This window comes from Sceloporus occidentalis, unplaced genomic scaffold (assembly GCF_023333645.1).
Source record: "Sceloporus occidentalis isolate IW3139 unplaced genomic scaffold, rSceOcc1.0.p SCAF_1, whole genome shotgun sequence".
NCBI classification, from domain to species: domain Eukaryota; kingdom Metazoa; phylum Chordata; class Lepidosauria; order Squamata; family Phrynosomatidae; genus Sceloporus; species Sceloporus occidentalis.
The window spans coordinates 234,433,209-234,449,847 of record NW_028316981.1 but is presented as its reverse complement, the minus strand read 5'-3'; positions in this window follow the sequence as shown (position 1 = coordinate 234,449,847).

Below are 16,639 nucleotides of genomic sequence, written 5' to 3'. Positions count from 1 at the left end.
CCTCAATCTCTTTCCCTCATGTCAGGCTCTTTTATGCATCAACGTTACACAAGCAAAACACATTTGTATTGCACCAGAAAGTCCTTATAGTCAGTTGGAAATGGATGCAAAGACATGTCAGACTTTAAAGCCATCTCACATACAAACCCCAAACTTTATTCCCTTCCAGTACAGCTCACCCTAAGATTTACTTTCTTGTCTGGAGATCAAAAAAAGCACACTTCAGACCTCAGCTTGGAACCTAAGACCTCACAAGCCTAAAAGTAACTACCTTAGGTATGTGTGTGCATGTGTCATCAAGTTGCTTGTTGACTTATGGTAGCCCTGTGAATTTCATAAGGTTTTCTTAGACAAGGAATACAGTACACTCCCCTCCATATCCATGGAATCAGTACCCACAGTTTTACTTACCCATGTCTGGGGGAAAAAAGTGTTATCTCTAGACATTTTCTAGATCCTCCAGCATGATTATATGATATGCATCTGGCAGAGGTTGACCATAGAGTCATGCTGGAGGACCTAAAATGCCTAGAGATGTTCTTTCTAGGAATCTCTAGGTCCTGCAGCACAGCTCTATGGTCAGCTTCTGCCAGAGGTCATTCAATTCAATACGGTTCGCGAATGTCTGCAGTTTCACATTTTTACAGTAACTCCATGGAAACAGTGATCATAATACACTCAGAGATGGGTTTTTTTCCAGTTCCTTCCTCTGAAATACAGCCTACACCATCTCGTATTTATTGGTACCTTAGCATAAAGCTATTGAGTTACCTTTGGCCTTGGGCAAGACTAGGATTGTAATGATAGCTAGGATTCCCGTCTTCGGGACCTGCCCCCCTCTGCAACAGGCCAGAAAGTGAGGGGGAAATTTTCTTCAGTGAAAGGGCTACCTTGAAGGGGGGGGGGGGTTAAATGGTGTGCTGCTGTTCCCTGCTACTGCAGGCAGCTTTGGAGCAACTGTTGTTATGTTTGCCAGATTTCAGGGTGCCACTCAGGAGTCCACAGTTTTGATGGGTCACTTCTGGGTGACTGGCAGAAAGTTGAAATACTCCAGTTTTCATGGAATCATTTTCAAGCAAAAGACAAGTCCACATACAAATCTCCAGTCAGACAAAGTGCATTCTTCCTGGCTGTGCAGTGTGCTGTGCTTTGAAAAGGTTAATCAAATCAAGTGTTGCAATTGAAAAGACACTTAATTTCCAACTAGGAAAATATGTTCTGCTTGCGCATGTTTGACTGACAAGCTGTGAGCAACTGCAGTTGCTAATTAATGACATTGCCAGGGGCTGTCTGTAGGTCTCAGGTTTTGGCACAGACATCCCAGGGCCTGGGATGATCATGACCTGGCAACCCAGGCTATTGGATGCCCTTGGGGGGGAGGTCACCTTCACACCTTCTCAAATTTTCTCAAACCATCACCAGCAGCAAGTGTCAGGAGTCAGTGTTGGGACATATTGCACTACCTTAGAATTCCTTGCCACAAGAATACCTGAATATGTTACGTAGACAGATCTTGTAGTATCTTTGAGACTAACAAAGAAAGAAGTTGGCAGCATGAGTTTTCATAGACTTAAGTCTACGGAAACTCATGCTGCCAACATCTTTCTTTCACTTAGTCTCAAAGGTGCTACAAGGTCTCTCTACATACAGATTCTACAAACTAACACAGCTATATCTTTGAATTCTACCACTATGAATAAGGTATGGTATCCAGCACAAACACAGGAACACATCAGTACAGGCCTGCTGTTCTGAACTTTTTCTCTTATTTGTTCTTTTCATTCTGTTTTCACCTTTTCCATCCTCCCCAAATGACAAGCCACAAAATAATTTCCCTTCTTGGCCTGAGGTATGCAGGGCTGCACCATTGCTAACAAGAAGTGTGAAATTAATACCTCATACCCTCAACATTTCACAGATGGAAACTAGGGCACATGTGGCCAAGCAACATCAGACTGTGGTGGTGCAGTGGTTAAATGCCTGTACTGCAGCCACTCACTCAAAACCATAAGATTGCGAGTTCAAGACCAGCAAAGGGGCTCAAGCTTGACTCAGCCTTGCATCCTTCTGAGGTCGCTAAAATGAGTACCCAGATTGTTGGGGAGCAAATTAGCTTAAAGTTGTAAACTGCTTAGACACTGCTTAGGCAGTATGAAGTGGTATATAAATGAAGCTTGTTTGTTTGTTTGGTCAAGATGATAAACACCCTCCTCTTCTCTAATTGAATGCAGACTAATTTTGCATTTTGAAGTGTGGGGCTCGACAGACTGGCCTGTGGGTGAGGTTAGGGCACAGTGTCCACATGCTGGATGCCCTAACCCCGCTCCCCGGGTGCCAATTTGGTGCACACCAGTCCACACAGCGTGCATCATCATGATGCCCCTCCTGTGCTGCATCCACATGATGCAGCACCGAAGGGGTGTCATAAAGCTGTGCCGCCATGGCTATGGCGCCCCGTGGAGGACGCAAAAAGGAGCCACTTTTTGCAGCTCCTTTTTGCACTCTCCAGTGGCCATATCAGGGCTGTGGCATGAGGTTGGGATGGCAGGGGATTAATCAGAAAGTTCCGTGCCAAACTGGGACAGTTGGAAAGTACAATACTTTTTTCTTCATCTTGGCACAGAGCTGTTGTGTGGTGTTGTGAGCCTTCAAGTTGTTTCTGATTTATGGCGGCCCTAAGGTGAACCTATCACTGGGTTTTTCCTGCCAAGATTTATTCAGGCCTTTGCCTTCTCTGAAGCTGAAAGAATGCCGTTTGTCCAAGGTTATCCAGTGGGTTTCCATGACCAAACAGAAATTTGAACCCTGGTCTCCAGAGTTGTAGTCCAACATGTAAACACTATACCATATTGGCTCACTTAGTACTCTGATCCTAGTCCTACTCCACTAGGAGTATATTTTATCATTTGGTAGACTTTTAATTTTTTTTTATTTCAGTGCCATGCTCTGAGCAACTGTGATTGATGTTTAAAAGTATCATGCATAATAGCAACAACTGGTGCTGTCCCTCGTGGCATCCCCAGATGTCACCCCCAGGTCTTCATGTTTTGGCACTTGGGGCTGGGATGTTCCTAACCTGGAAACCCGAATAGCAATTAACTCCCCCCCCCCTTTTTTTTAAAGGCAAATTTCTAAACTCTTGTTGTGACATCAGCCAATAAAGAGTTCACGTTTCCCTCTGCTACACAGGGAATCCTGTGAGTCTTGAGTGATCTGCTGAGTAAGCATCCCCTGACTACACACACAAACTCTTCAAGACCCTCTAGCTTACAGCAGCTAACTTTTCTGCTTTCTTACTTTTAAATTATTTATTTCATACCCCATATCACGGGATTTCAATGTACAATAAAATCAAGTTAACCAGCATGAAACAATTTAAACAAATTAAAGCAATATGAAAATCACTGAAGCAAGCTAAAAGCATATTAAATCATCTGGCAAGTGAACAACAAAACAGTTTTAAGGCAACTGAAAACAATACACATGTGCAGATTTGGATGAAATCAGGTCCCACAGGTGTTAAAAATAATATTTTTTTAAACTTAGTGCTAGAATAAAAGCAGTCCTGATGCCAGTTGAGCTGCAGGGGGCATTCGACAACTGGGGTGCCACAGCAGAGAGGATTGCAGAGACACCCTGGAGCCACAGAGAAGGCCCTTTTGCCCACTATTGTGGCCTATGCTAAAAGTCAGGCAGGATATTTCTGTAGAACGACCAATTACTCAGCTGCAACCTCTTATTTCCCATATGGAAATTGGAACATGGGTGGCCAAGCGACTTCAAAGTGCAGTCAAGATGGCAAACCTTATTAATGAGAAACAGCAGACATGCTAAGAGAGGGCGAAGCAGTTTGCTTTTTTTCCTTAAGTCTTTATTAAATTATTTTAACATATATGCAAACAATGTTGCATATGCCCCATTTCCTACGCCCAGCAGTTTGCTTTTGTCTGATCTCACAGGGAAGGGAAAGATTCATCTCCTTCCTCTCCTCTCCCTACTTCTGGGTCAACTGAGTGTAAACCTCTTTTGCACTCTGAACTCACTTTTCAGCAATCAAGGTCAATAGGGGAAAGTAGAGAGAGAAACTTCAAAAGTGGCTGAAAATGGGATGATAGAGAATTAATTGAGACTGTTGCTGATAAATAAAGACAGTTGGATGGTATGTTAATACTCAACCCCATCCAAAAGCCTCAAAAGGATAACAAATTATAGATTTTTCTTCCTTATAGCTATAGCTAAGGTGAATAATCTCGGATCCTCACAGCCTAGTTGTAAGGATACAAATTATGAAAAAGTAGAGCCCCAAAGTGATTGAAGCTCTAAAGGCTGTTTGACTGCATTTTATGTGGTACATAATGTATACCTACAGTATCCTCTAAATGCTCAGGGACACAATTTGGAGAGCTCTAAGTAGCTTCAGTGTCTAGCATGCAATGAAGTAATAAACTACACAGGTCAAATTCTAGGCCTATAAATTAGTATGCAAACTTTGCAATGGATATCACAGAGAGTACAAGAAAGGAAGGTCTTTTTTGAAAGGCCAGAGGATCTGAGAAAGTATGGTGAATGGGGCTCACATAGTAAGTAGCCTTCTGCAAAATCCTTCATGCCACTGTAGTCCTCCCCTTCCTCCTGCTACAGTTAAATAAAGCATTAGAAATGCATTATTCAGTCACATGTGGGACTCTGCTTGCTTTCCAGCCCATTTGAAACAACAACAACAGGTGTGTTGTGCTCAGTGCCCCCATTGGGTATGGACATGTGAATATTCTCAAAATTATCATCCAATTGTATCTCTGCCACTATAATCCCTTAAGGAAAGGGGTTAAAATCAAAAGACATTTTGCTCATCGCTTTCTAGATAGCATCTGAGTCATAACAAACTAATTCAGATATAAGCTTCATTGCTAATTTGATTGAACAGAGACTTATGTTGTCACAACTCTCCCCCTTATTCGTCTCAGAGTGTGGAGAAGTTACTTTTTGGACTACATTTCCCAGAATGATCCAGCCAATATGACTGCAGGATGCTGGAAGCTGTAGTCCCAAACAGGATCTCCTCCAAGCTCTAACTTACTGTAGTACAAGCAAGCCAAGATTTTTTTACAACAGCTTGTTCATTACATTCAAACTGGGAAAGTACATTTTATTCTATGAACATAACCAGGATTCTGATTTGATATTATCGTTAGGAGTCATGGTTAAAACATGAAACCATGGTTTTTAAAACTCTGGATGTTTTCCATCATGGTATATGAAAGAGGGAAGTGGAATTGGAGGAGAACACAGGCACAACACTCACTTAAAGTCTAATACCCCTGGCTGTGATCATTATCATCATTATTATTATGAATATTAGGTTTTTCTCCTCCTCCATCCCCTCCCCACCATTCATTAAATTGAGATTTTTACATTGAAGTTGAACCAAGATTCAAATAGTATGAAAGTTGTTTAAAAACCCAGAAGTTGAAAAAGGTTTATAGATTACCATATTCCAGTCAAGCCACTCAGTGAAGGATGTTGAATCTGTAACCCTCCAGGTGTTGATAAACTACACTACACTTCTTCCCTCCTGATTGGCCAGGCTGCCTAAGCCTGATGGAAACTGGAATCCAGCATTAGCTGGAGATCCATGGTTAGTTACTGTGGCCTAACAATGAACCATTTTGTAAAAAGTGTACCAAAAATCACTCTCCAAGAGACACAGAGTAAGAAAGAACTCTGTAACGTATTCAATTCAATTCAATATAATTAACTCAATAGAATTTTAGTGTTTTAACACAAAGAACAAAATATTGCAACACAATACAATAAAACAGAAGTGCACTGTAAGTAAAGATACACATCTCTGGTTCTTTTGCCACCAGCTCCTCTACTTTGAAATGCAACAGCAAATAATACAGTGATGAATATGGTATTAAAATGCAGGAACCACCTTCAAGTAGGGAGGAGGGTGACAGGCCTTCTTCAGGAAATACAGCCAGGGCTTGCTTTTTCAAGAGTTTACTTCTAAGCCCAGCAGCCATAATATTTTCCCTAAGAAACAGGTCTTGTGGCAGACCATGCACATTTCCAATGATCAACCGATTTTGGAGCCCCTCAGTCTGCATTATTACAGTCTACAAATTAGTGTGAACTACAGTCTGAATACCAGCCAAAGATGTGGGGGTGGGGAGCATCATTCTTTCAGAGTAGTAGAACATCTACTGTATCTAATGTTGTTTGGCAGGCACTAGGGACTGCTCTTGCCTATCAATAGAGTACAATGAATTGCACAGCCACCACTTATTTCTTTTCCCCAAACAAGCCCATCTGTTGTTTTTCCCATTCAGAAACAGCATCTAAAGCAGCCTGTTCAACAGAACAAGTGGGAAGAGGTCTTTGGAACAGACTGGCGTACTCTGAATGTGTCAGAGTAGTGATAACTCTATTGGCATGTGTTGTTGGACTTTGTGCACACCAACTAATGATATGTTCCTTTGTGTCTGCTTAATGCATGTTACAGGCTAGCCATGTCAAGCATTAGCTGTCTCTGCAGAAGCGGAACTGCATACAAGTGCCCAAAGCGCTGAACTTCAATTTAAGGGCTTTTGGACTTGACTGTTTACAAGATTATTTTCTTTACCCAAATACCCATGTCTACAAGTTTCCAACTGTGGGGAATGCTTCACTCTGCTAGCTAAATGGATTCCAGTCTACAAATACCCCAATAAATAACTATAGTTCTTAAGGTGCCACAAGTCCCAATTTCAGTGGGAAAATGGGAACACTTAAGATCACATCACTGCCACAAAGTGATGTGATCAAGCCTCCCCAATAGATAGTATATATAGACTGGAATCTTGTTACTTATTCCCAACTAAAGTAGACCCAGTGACTGAATTAGCACCACAGAATCATAGAGCTGGAAAGGGCCTCATGGGCCATCAAGTTCAACCCCCTGCTAAATGCAGAATCATAGGCGAAGGCATCTCAACAGGTAGCTGTCCAGCCTCTTTGTGAAGATGTCCAGAGAAGGAGATCCCACCACCTTTGCTGAGTTCAACATATAAGCAAATATCATTGATTCAATTAGTCTAACTCTATTCAGAAAGAATAAAACTACAGGAGGTGGTAGTCTAATTGATCATGGTAATTTGGGGTTATCATATTTGTAGTCTAACATATTGGGGGGGGGGGGTAAGTAAGGAAAAAGGTAAAGGTAAAGGTTTTCCCTTGGCAAGATTGTCTAGTCGTGTCCAACTGTAGGAGATGGTACTCATCTCCATTACTAAGCTGAAGAGCCTGCGTTGTCAAAGACAACTCTATGATCATGTGGCCTCCACGGCTGTACAAAATGCTGTTACCTTCCCACCAAAGTGGTACCTATTTATCTACTTCCACTTCTACAAGCTTTCAGACTGCTAGGTTGGCAGAAGCTGGAACTAGTGATGGGAGCTCACTCCATCACGCCATGCCTGGGCCTTGAACTGCAGACCTGCCAGTTGTGAAAGTCAGCATCTTAACCACTGATGCACCGAGTCCCTTGAGAAAGGGTGGGTTAATATTGGGTTAGGGCAGAAGTGCTAATCACATTGATAACACATCAGTGCAAACATTTCCACAAACATTCTGCTTTGCCACTGCACTCCTGCTAAAGCTGGGCATGGATGATGTACAGAGTAATGTTCTGTTCTGTTATGAATCACCAATAGAGAACAATAGAGCACAACTTTTATTTACCTAGACTTGCACAAGTTCCATAGAGAGTTTGGATTTTCAGTGTCATCCTTGTGGTTGGTGTCACCCAGTGTGTGTGTGCAGCAGTGGGAATGCAGGGAGGGGCAAAGTGCCCCACTGCTCTCCCCCCTCCCAATGCCATCCCTCCCCCCCCCCCCCCCCAATGCCATCAAGATACAACACTGGAACTATGTAATATTCCTTCAGCACCATTGAGCGAAGGTAGATCTCCATTATGATAAAAGTTACCGTTACATGACAAAAGGAGTCATTAAGTTATAATCATAATGCATAACACCAATACCTTTACTATTAGAAGAATGAAATCAATGTAACTAGTTACTTGGGATTATTTGTAACTAATGATTTACAAACTCTGAGTGAGATACAGAAAACAGGTAAAGTAGGACCTTTTATAGAAACAGCTGCCAGGTATGCATATCTCTTGGCCCCCAAATATACTGGGTATAACATGGCACCCTATTTATTAGGTGCAGATATTGGCCTGTAACTACAACTCTGTTAATATGTCTGGTCAATTCACTATTACAACTTACATCTACAAAACTGGGAATCAGCAATCTGTTACACTTCAATACCTTAGTCAAATTTGCTACACTCTCCTCCACCCTCAGACTTGAGTGAAATCCTAAGGGGTATGGAAGGGGAAAAAAGCAATATAGTTCTCTACTACTGGATCATAATCCTTTAAACACACATACACACACACAAAGCTCAAAACAGAAAGGTCAGAATTAAACTAAACTTGTATTTTGCCCTTTACTTCATGTCCCAGTGGAAGTACCTCTCTAATAAAGGTGACATCCTTAAATTAGGCTCAGGGGAGGTTGCCTGTTGGAAGCAGCTTTGTTAACAGATGCCATACTGCAAAGAGCAAATTGCTCTATAGGTAAATATTTTTGTTTTCCTGTTTGAAGAACATAGTTGCTGAAGGCATGTCTACAGAGCAACCACAGTTGACTGCTCAGCTGGTTTTATTCCCATGGTTCTGAGACAAATACTAGAATTTGATCTTAAATTTGATATTATTTTGAGCTTAGGAGCCATAAAAAGAGCTGTGCCTGAGAAAATGTGCACCTCAAAAATCAGGATAGTATCAAAGTTTTGGGTGATAATCTCTCCGGCTTGGTTAAATTTGAGTTTATGGATATATTTAGCTTCTTGGAAGACAGCCCCATTTTCTTGTAATGTTTAAAAATATTCAGTTTGTGCTGATCTGCTGTTTACATAACCTTTATTAACTTCTTTATACAATACAACAGAAATTACACAACATACCAATGTAATCTGCCTCTTTTATCCAGGATTAATACTCCCAAATGCCAAAGGAATCATAGCTTGGAATATGCCTGCTAAGGCAATTTAAAAAGGACACACAAAATGAACAATAATAACCAGAAACATATTTGGAGAAAGACTTACTTGGACACATTGGGTTGGATCCAGATTTGGTGACAGTTAAAGTAGATCAGTTATCATCAATAATCAGGCATAATCTGGATCCAACCCAACATTTCAGATAATGTTAATGGATAGCTCAGTGTTACGTTTTTACTATTTTGCCTTTTGTGTTTTGAATAACTTTAAATTCTCAACAACCAATCCCACAACCTTTTGTCAACAGCTTTTCAATATTAGTTTGTGACCTCTGTAGAAAACTGGGCACTTTGCCTTTTGATGCATTCTCACTGTCTTTCTTTCTCCAGCCCTCCTTCACCATCTTTCCAATGTCATTTCTGCCAAAAAACCCTTTCCAATTAGACCGAATATTAGAAAGGGGTAGGCTGGACTGGGCTCACATAAAAAGACTTTTGTTAAAAAGAGCTTCTCAGAGGCTCTGTTAACTGTGGTATGCTTGTATAAGTATACCCATAAACACATCACTGTGTCCCTTAAGCCTTTTCTACCAAATCATGCCATCAATGGCACTTCTGACTCAATCTTTAGTTCTTATAGTGATCAACCTGTTTTCATCGCAAGGATCTGCTTTGGATTCACATGGCTTATGAGCAGAATTGTGCTCACCGATGTTCTTACTGAACAAAAAGTGGGGGGCAATTTTTGTCATTTCTGTTTTGCATTTGCTTCTCAGGGTGCATCTACAATATAGTAGTAATGCAGTTTACTTCAGTACTAGGATGTAGCTCCAGCCTATAGAATCCTGGGATTTGTAGTTTTACAAGGTCTTTCGCTTTCTCTGTCAAAGAGTGTTGGTTCCTCACAAAACTGCAAATCCCAGTATTGTGTAGGATGGAACCATGGCAGTTAAAGTGGTATCAAAATTAAATGCGGTGTCAGAGATACATGCATACATATCCCAATATCATTTGGGGTCCAAGCCAAGAGCAGATCTGTGTGTCTGTATGTGATCTTGGTTGGGTTAAGATGGAAGGGAAGGGAAGATTCAACCTATTCTCTGTCAGTTCTCAAGTGACAATCTGTCCTTTCCCACAGAGTCACAATTACAAAAACATGCTGTCATCTATATTGTGTCTATATGTTTCCCATTCATGCTGTAATTGCTCTGGGTGTGTGTGTTTACACTGTTGAACTGGCACCAGGGAAAGGGTTAAGCACCACCCTCTCCTTCCACCCAACTCCTGTTCCAAATCAGGCCTCCTTTTACATTCCTCCCCCTCCTCCAGTAGTTGGGAGATACATTCATGCACCTCCAATGTCACATCTACTACAGGCCTCAGAAACACCATTTGGAAAATTGAGAGGTAGATAGAATCATGGAATGTCTCAATGCTTCTGACTATTTATGCAAAGTACTGTAAAGTCAGAAACGTGTTAACAAATAACAGGTATTTAACGCACTAGCAAACTGGAGTAGTCAAGTGGGCATTGGATTAAATGGACACCTCAAAAAATAACAATACTCTACATTGAACTTGTGGATAAGCTTAGAGGCATTTTAACGATGATGGTAACCTAATGCATAAGTATTTGGTTTTATACATACACAGCTTTCTTTATAATAATCACATAATCCAGGAAATGGCAACCAAGAGCTGAATTTCTAGTATAGCCACCCAAATCCAGTCTGCTTTTGTCAAAATCTGTCAGTCCTTGAATCATTTACATCTTTGTGGGCATATGTACTAATAATGCAGGAATATTTCCACACCATAAAATAGACAAAAGATTGCTCAATCACATACAGTAAGACAAACCTGGTCTAGCAAGCTCATAAATAATATGAGATAGGGATGAGAAGGGATATTGGCACCAAATCTGTAACAACAGAATTTAGCAGGATTAAAAACACAGGCATGCCACAAAGGGTTATTTTTCAGCCAAAGAAAGAATTTCAGAAAAAGAGAACAATTATTTTTCTTCAGAGCTGAAAAATGTAATAATTGCAAGTGGGATGATCAAGGTGGGAGTTATCCTAGCTATATTGCTTTGGGTACTTTTGCCCTCCAGATGTTTTGGATTTTAATTCCAAAATGCTTTACTATTGCCCATCCCACTTGGGATTTCTGGGAGTTGGAAGTGCAGAATATCTGAAAAAGCCAAAGGTTGTGCAACCCTGCCTTAGGTGCTCTGTGCAGAAGGAGAAACACGCCACACATTTTACCAGCAGATCTATCTCACTAAAAGTTTCTTCACCTCTTTTTCTCTAGCTTGGCACTCACAGAATGTTTACTTGCCAAAGTAGACAGGACATGCAGTTTTCACATGGCATTTCTGAATCACTTCTCCATCTTGCATATCACTTGGGTCTACACAGTATCTTTTATTTATTTTTTTAAAATGCCTTGAGTAAGCAGCTTCCTGCAACCTAGTGCTCTCCATATATGTGAGACATCTCCCATGCACAACCAATGGTCATGCTGGTTAGGAACAATGGGAATTGCGTCAAAGATGGCTGGAGGGCACAAGGTTGGAGAAGTCTACAATAAAGTGTAGAGGTATACATTCTTCATGAAAAGCATTAAACCCTTCCCTTTCTACATCCAAACATAGGCCAGGTAGCACCGGGTTATGCATATTCTCCAACATTTTACAGATGAAAACCAGGACATGTGTGGCCAAGCAACATCAGCGTTTGGTCAAGATGACAAAAGTTATTCAATTATGGAGAACACATAGGACACATAAATGAATAACCAAAATTTTTAAGTTATGGAGAACACATAGTATAGGAGAGCAGTGGCATCACTAGGATTGGTGTCACCCAGTGTGGTAACTCATGGTGCTACCGCTCCCATTGACCTCCTCCCATATCACGCTATACAGAATTCTTAGTAATGTTTTTTGTATTGTTACCCATAAATCGTTATTCCCTTATATCGCTGAATGTAATAGTAATAGTTGTGACATAAACAACTAACACAATTAAAATTATACGTTTAAATTACGATATCATATGCACAGCCTAAACATATTTACATATGCATCGTTTCATGTGCTTAAAGTGAACATTTGATAAAATGTGATCTTTTTAAAGAAGATTTAGCCCTGGTGGCACAGTAGTTAAATGTCTGTACTGCAGCCACTCACTCACAAACCACAAGGTTGTGAGTTTAGTACCAGCCTGGCAGTCTTCCGTAGGTCACTAACAGCTTGTTGGAGACAATTAACTTGCACTTTGTAAACCACTTAGTATATCGGTAAGTAGGACAGAAATGTACTTGTTATTGCTAAGATTAAAAAGATTTTTTTTTTTACAAAAATCATTTTTTGACATTTGAAATTTTAATTAAAAAAACCCTGGGGCCTTTCCTTTCTCCTCCCACTGAGCCTCACTACACTCGCACCACATTTTCATGGGACACAAGTGAACGCCACAGCCTGTTTCTGCCTAAAGGCACATGTTTGAGGAACAGTGGTGTCACCCTCCTCTTGCAGTGTCACCTGGTGTGGTCCGCATCCTCTGCACCCCCCTAGTAATGCCACTGTAGGAGAGGCTGCCACAGTTTGCTTTTGCCTGACTTCACTGGGGAGGGCAGGAGTCTTTTCCCCTCCTCTCCTCTCCTCTCCTCTCCTCTCCTCTCCTCTCCTCTCCTCTCCTGCCCCTACTTAGTTAGTTAAACTTCTTTTGTACTTTGAATTCAGTTTGCAGCATCTGAAGTAAGCTCTGGTGATGCAGTGGTTAAATGCCTGTACTGCAGCCACTCACTCAAAACCACAAGGTTGCGAGTTCAAGACCAGAAAAAGGGCTCAAGCTTGACTCAGGCTTGCATCCTTCCAAGGTCGCTAAAATGAGTACCTAGATTGTTGGGGGCAAATTAGCTTACAGTTGTAAACTGCTTACACACTGCTTAGGTGGTATGAAGCGATATATAAATGAAGCTTGTTTGTTTTACGCTGAAGACAAAGGGGGAAAGCGTCAGGAGGAGACAGAAACGGAGACATTTTAAAAGCAGCTGAACAAGTAAAGATGACAGGAGTTATTACATAACTCCTACAGGAAGCTGTGATATTAGGGGATATGTAGAGCAGACACATCCACAGAATCAAACAGTCACAGAAACATCTACAAATCTTCCCTAGTTAAACAAAGATAGAAATGATTAGTTGAAAGCAAACAGTTTCCAGGCTCATGTTTACAACTGTTTGCATAGAATGGAGAAAAGTTCATTCAGTGTTTTGAGCAGGCTGAAGACCCAGTTTGTCCAGTTTTAGAATCCAGACAGCACAGAACGTACAATGCACACTCCGACCCTGGGTCTCCTGGTTCTTTTTGAGGCCAGAAAACATCTATGGGAAAAATCAAAGTCTAAAGTATAGATACCCCACAACAACATATCCATCCACTCTATTTTTTCTGACAAAAGGATAGAAAAAGCAGTTAACATTTGCTTTAAAAGCACAAAATTTAACTATTTGTTAATCTCCCATTTGTTGACAAAATGCATAATAACAAGATACATCCAAGAGTGTGTTTGTGTGTGCCTTCAAGTCACCTGTTGACTTATGGCGACCCCATGAATTTCATAGGGTTTTCTTAGGCACGGGAGGCTCAGAGGTAGTTTTGCAAGTTCCTTCCCATGAAATACAGTATTTTTGGTCATCTCCCATCCAATTACTAAATAGAGCTGACCCTGCTTAGCTACCAAGATCAGAAAGGATCTGGGGCCTTTAGGGTATTTAGGTGGACAGGGTTGCTTATTTATAATCTTCTGTTTGAAAATAACCCCTCTAACACTTAAGCTGAATGCTTTTTGAGTCTCCATGGAGATTAGTTAAACAATATAATTTAATTCATTTCATATTGATGCCCTATGTACCTTTTAAAAAGTTTGCTTTAAGGGAAACACAGGGGAAAGACCATGTTTCATTGACAGCAGCACTGAAACACCTTTTGGCTTGGCTATATATAAGTATATAGGATACTCCTAAGCCAGACTGGTGTACCGGTTTGAGTGTGTGCTTGGTTTCTAGGAGAGTGGAATTTGGATCACCGTTCAACAATGGAAATGCACTTGGGCAATTTACATTCTCTCAGCTTTAGAGGAAAGCAATGGAAAACCTCTTCTGAAAAAAATTTGGCCAAGGAAACAAAATGATAGGTCTGCCTTAGAGTCACCTAAAGTTGAAAACAAGTTGAAGACGCACAGCAAGAAAAGATACCCCTGAAACAACAAGAACAGCATCAACAGCAATGACTGAGATCTGGCATTATCATTGCATTGCTCTGCCCCCCATACTTACAATTGATGATTCCTCCCACACAACTTGCCTTCCTAGTCTGTCAGTGCCTCAACCAAAGCATTTCTGAGGCGCTGGAGACTGAGGTGCTAGAAGATGATGTCTGTAGCATGCTGGCAGCTTTGAAGTGCTGTGATAACATCAGCTGGAGCTCAGGGGTCTGCCAAAACTGTGTGTCCCAAGGAACCCTGCAACCAGAAAAGCACAGTGGGCATCATTTTCCAGCATCAGTCTCCAGCACTTCAGAAACACTTCAGTCAAGGTGCTGCCAGGCTGGGAATGTAGGTTTTTGGGATTGATTGTTCATGTAAGTCCAGCTTACAATACTATCTGCTGATCAGGATGCTAGTCCATAATAACCACCATCACAATACCCACACCATGCCTATAAACACCTTCATTTGGAATTCATTTAATTCCAGTCACCACCCAGCTTGGAGCCCGTGGTAATACCAACATTTCGGCCTATGGCTGTTTAGGCCTGGGAACTTGAAAATGCAAAGTATCTTTCAACACATGGAAAGTGAAGCAGTTATGGTAGCAATCAGTGAAGCAACCTGGGTTCTAACCCACCTGCCTATAAAATCTGACATCATCTTGAAATGCTTCCCATAAAAAGTAAAGCAAACATAGAAATGGCCTTCAAAAGGACTAATTAAACAGCAAGAATCTGGTATAAGCACACCCTATGTAGTTTTACTAGGTCTGAAGTCCAGAACAAACTTTTGCATACATAGAGGATCCTGGAAAATGTATTCTATCTCTCTCTCTAAGGAGCTTATCACAGAAAGGAGATTGGGAGTTTATCCCGTAAACATCCTGGAAAAAACACATAATTACACGTAACAATTTCACATGACGTCACACAAAACCCACCATTAAAGTGGTTACAAAGAAGCATTAATGCACAACTTTTTACCTTTGGGATTTCAGTGCATTTCCAATGTCACTTTATTTGCACAATTGTGTATGATAATCATTCACGCAATTACATTCCATTTCTGCTTTACTTGCAGGATGCTTTAAACAATGCATTTCCGATATCACTTTATTTGCACAATTGTGTGTGATAATCATTTCGCTCAATTATTTGCTATTTCCACTTCATTTGCAGGATGCTTTAAATGCACTTTAATCTCTCTTTAATGTGGAAATCAGCCCCAATGTGATAAACTCCTAAGCCACCAATCCTTTGTCTTTTATTTTCTTTTGGCCATGCCTCTCTAGGGCTACAGTTTCACACCACTTTAATTGCCATGGCTCAATGCTATAAAATTCTGGGAATTGTAGTTTGTTGTGGAAGCAGAGATCTCTGACAGAAAAGAGAGCTCTCCAAAACTACAGTTCCCAGAATTCCGTAGCATTGAACCATGGCAGTTAAAGTGGTATGAAACTGGATTATTTCTACAGCGCAGATGCAGCCTAAGTACCACCTCCCACTCAGTTTCCATTCCAATTCTGTCTTGTCATGGAATCACAGAGTTGGAACAGACCACAAGGGCCTTCCAGTCCAACCCCCTGCCATGCAGGAACTCTCAGTCAAAGCACCCCTGACAGATAGCCATCCAGCCTCTGTTAAAAAACCTCCCAAGAAGGAGATTCCACTACACTCTGAGGGAGTGTGTTCCACTGTTGAACAGCCCTTACTGTCAGGAAGTTCCTCCTAATGTTTAAGTGGAATCTCTTCCTGTAGCACCATTGCTCAGAAAACAAGCTTGTTCCATCCTCAGTATGACACTCCTTCAAATACTTAAATAGGGCTATTACCTCTTAACAGTCTCTTCTTCAGGCTAAAGATACCCTGCTCCTTAAGTCTCTCCTCATAAAGAGTCACCATTACATTTTACACCTTCCTTCAAAAACTGCTGCCATGTGTTTTTTCCCCCCAAGCCAACTGCTATATAGGACAGCAGCTAAGACACTGAAGACATTTTTGCTGGCCTTTAAATTCATTATCTGACCCTAATCAAAGTGATCTTATTCACTGTCACAGGAGACAATCCTGTTACTGGCACCGATGAGCTCCAGTGGCCCTTCAGAAACCTCTCAGGAGGGACTGTGTGTGCAAACCGCTTTTTGTCACTCCCAATTAGACATATTTGAGATTAACCTTTACGTGTTACACTGAATAAGCAAGCTTAGGCGGATTGCAGAACAGCATAGTTAGCACACCACCACCCAGTCAGTAGGCAGATGGCTCTCATTGGCTCAAGTCCTTTCGGTGGTGTAACACAGATAT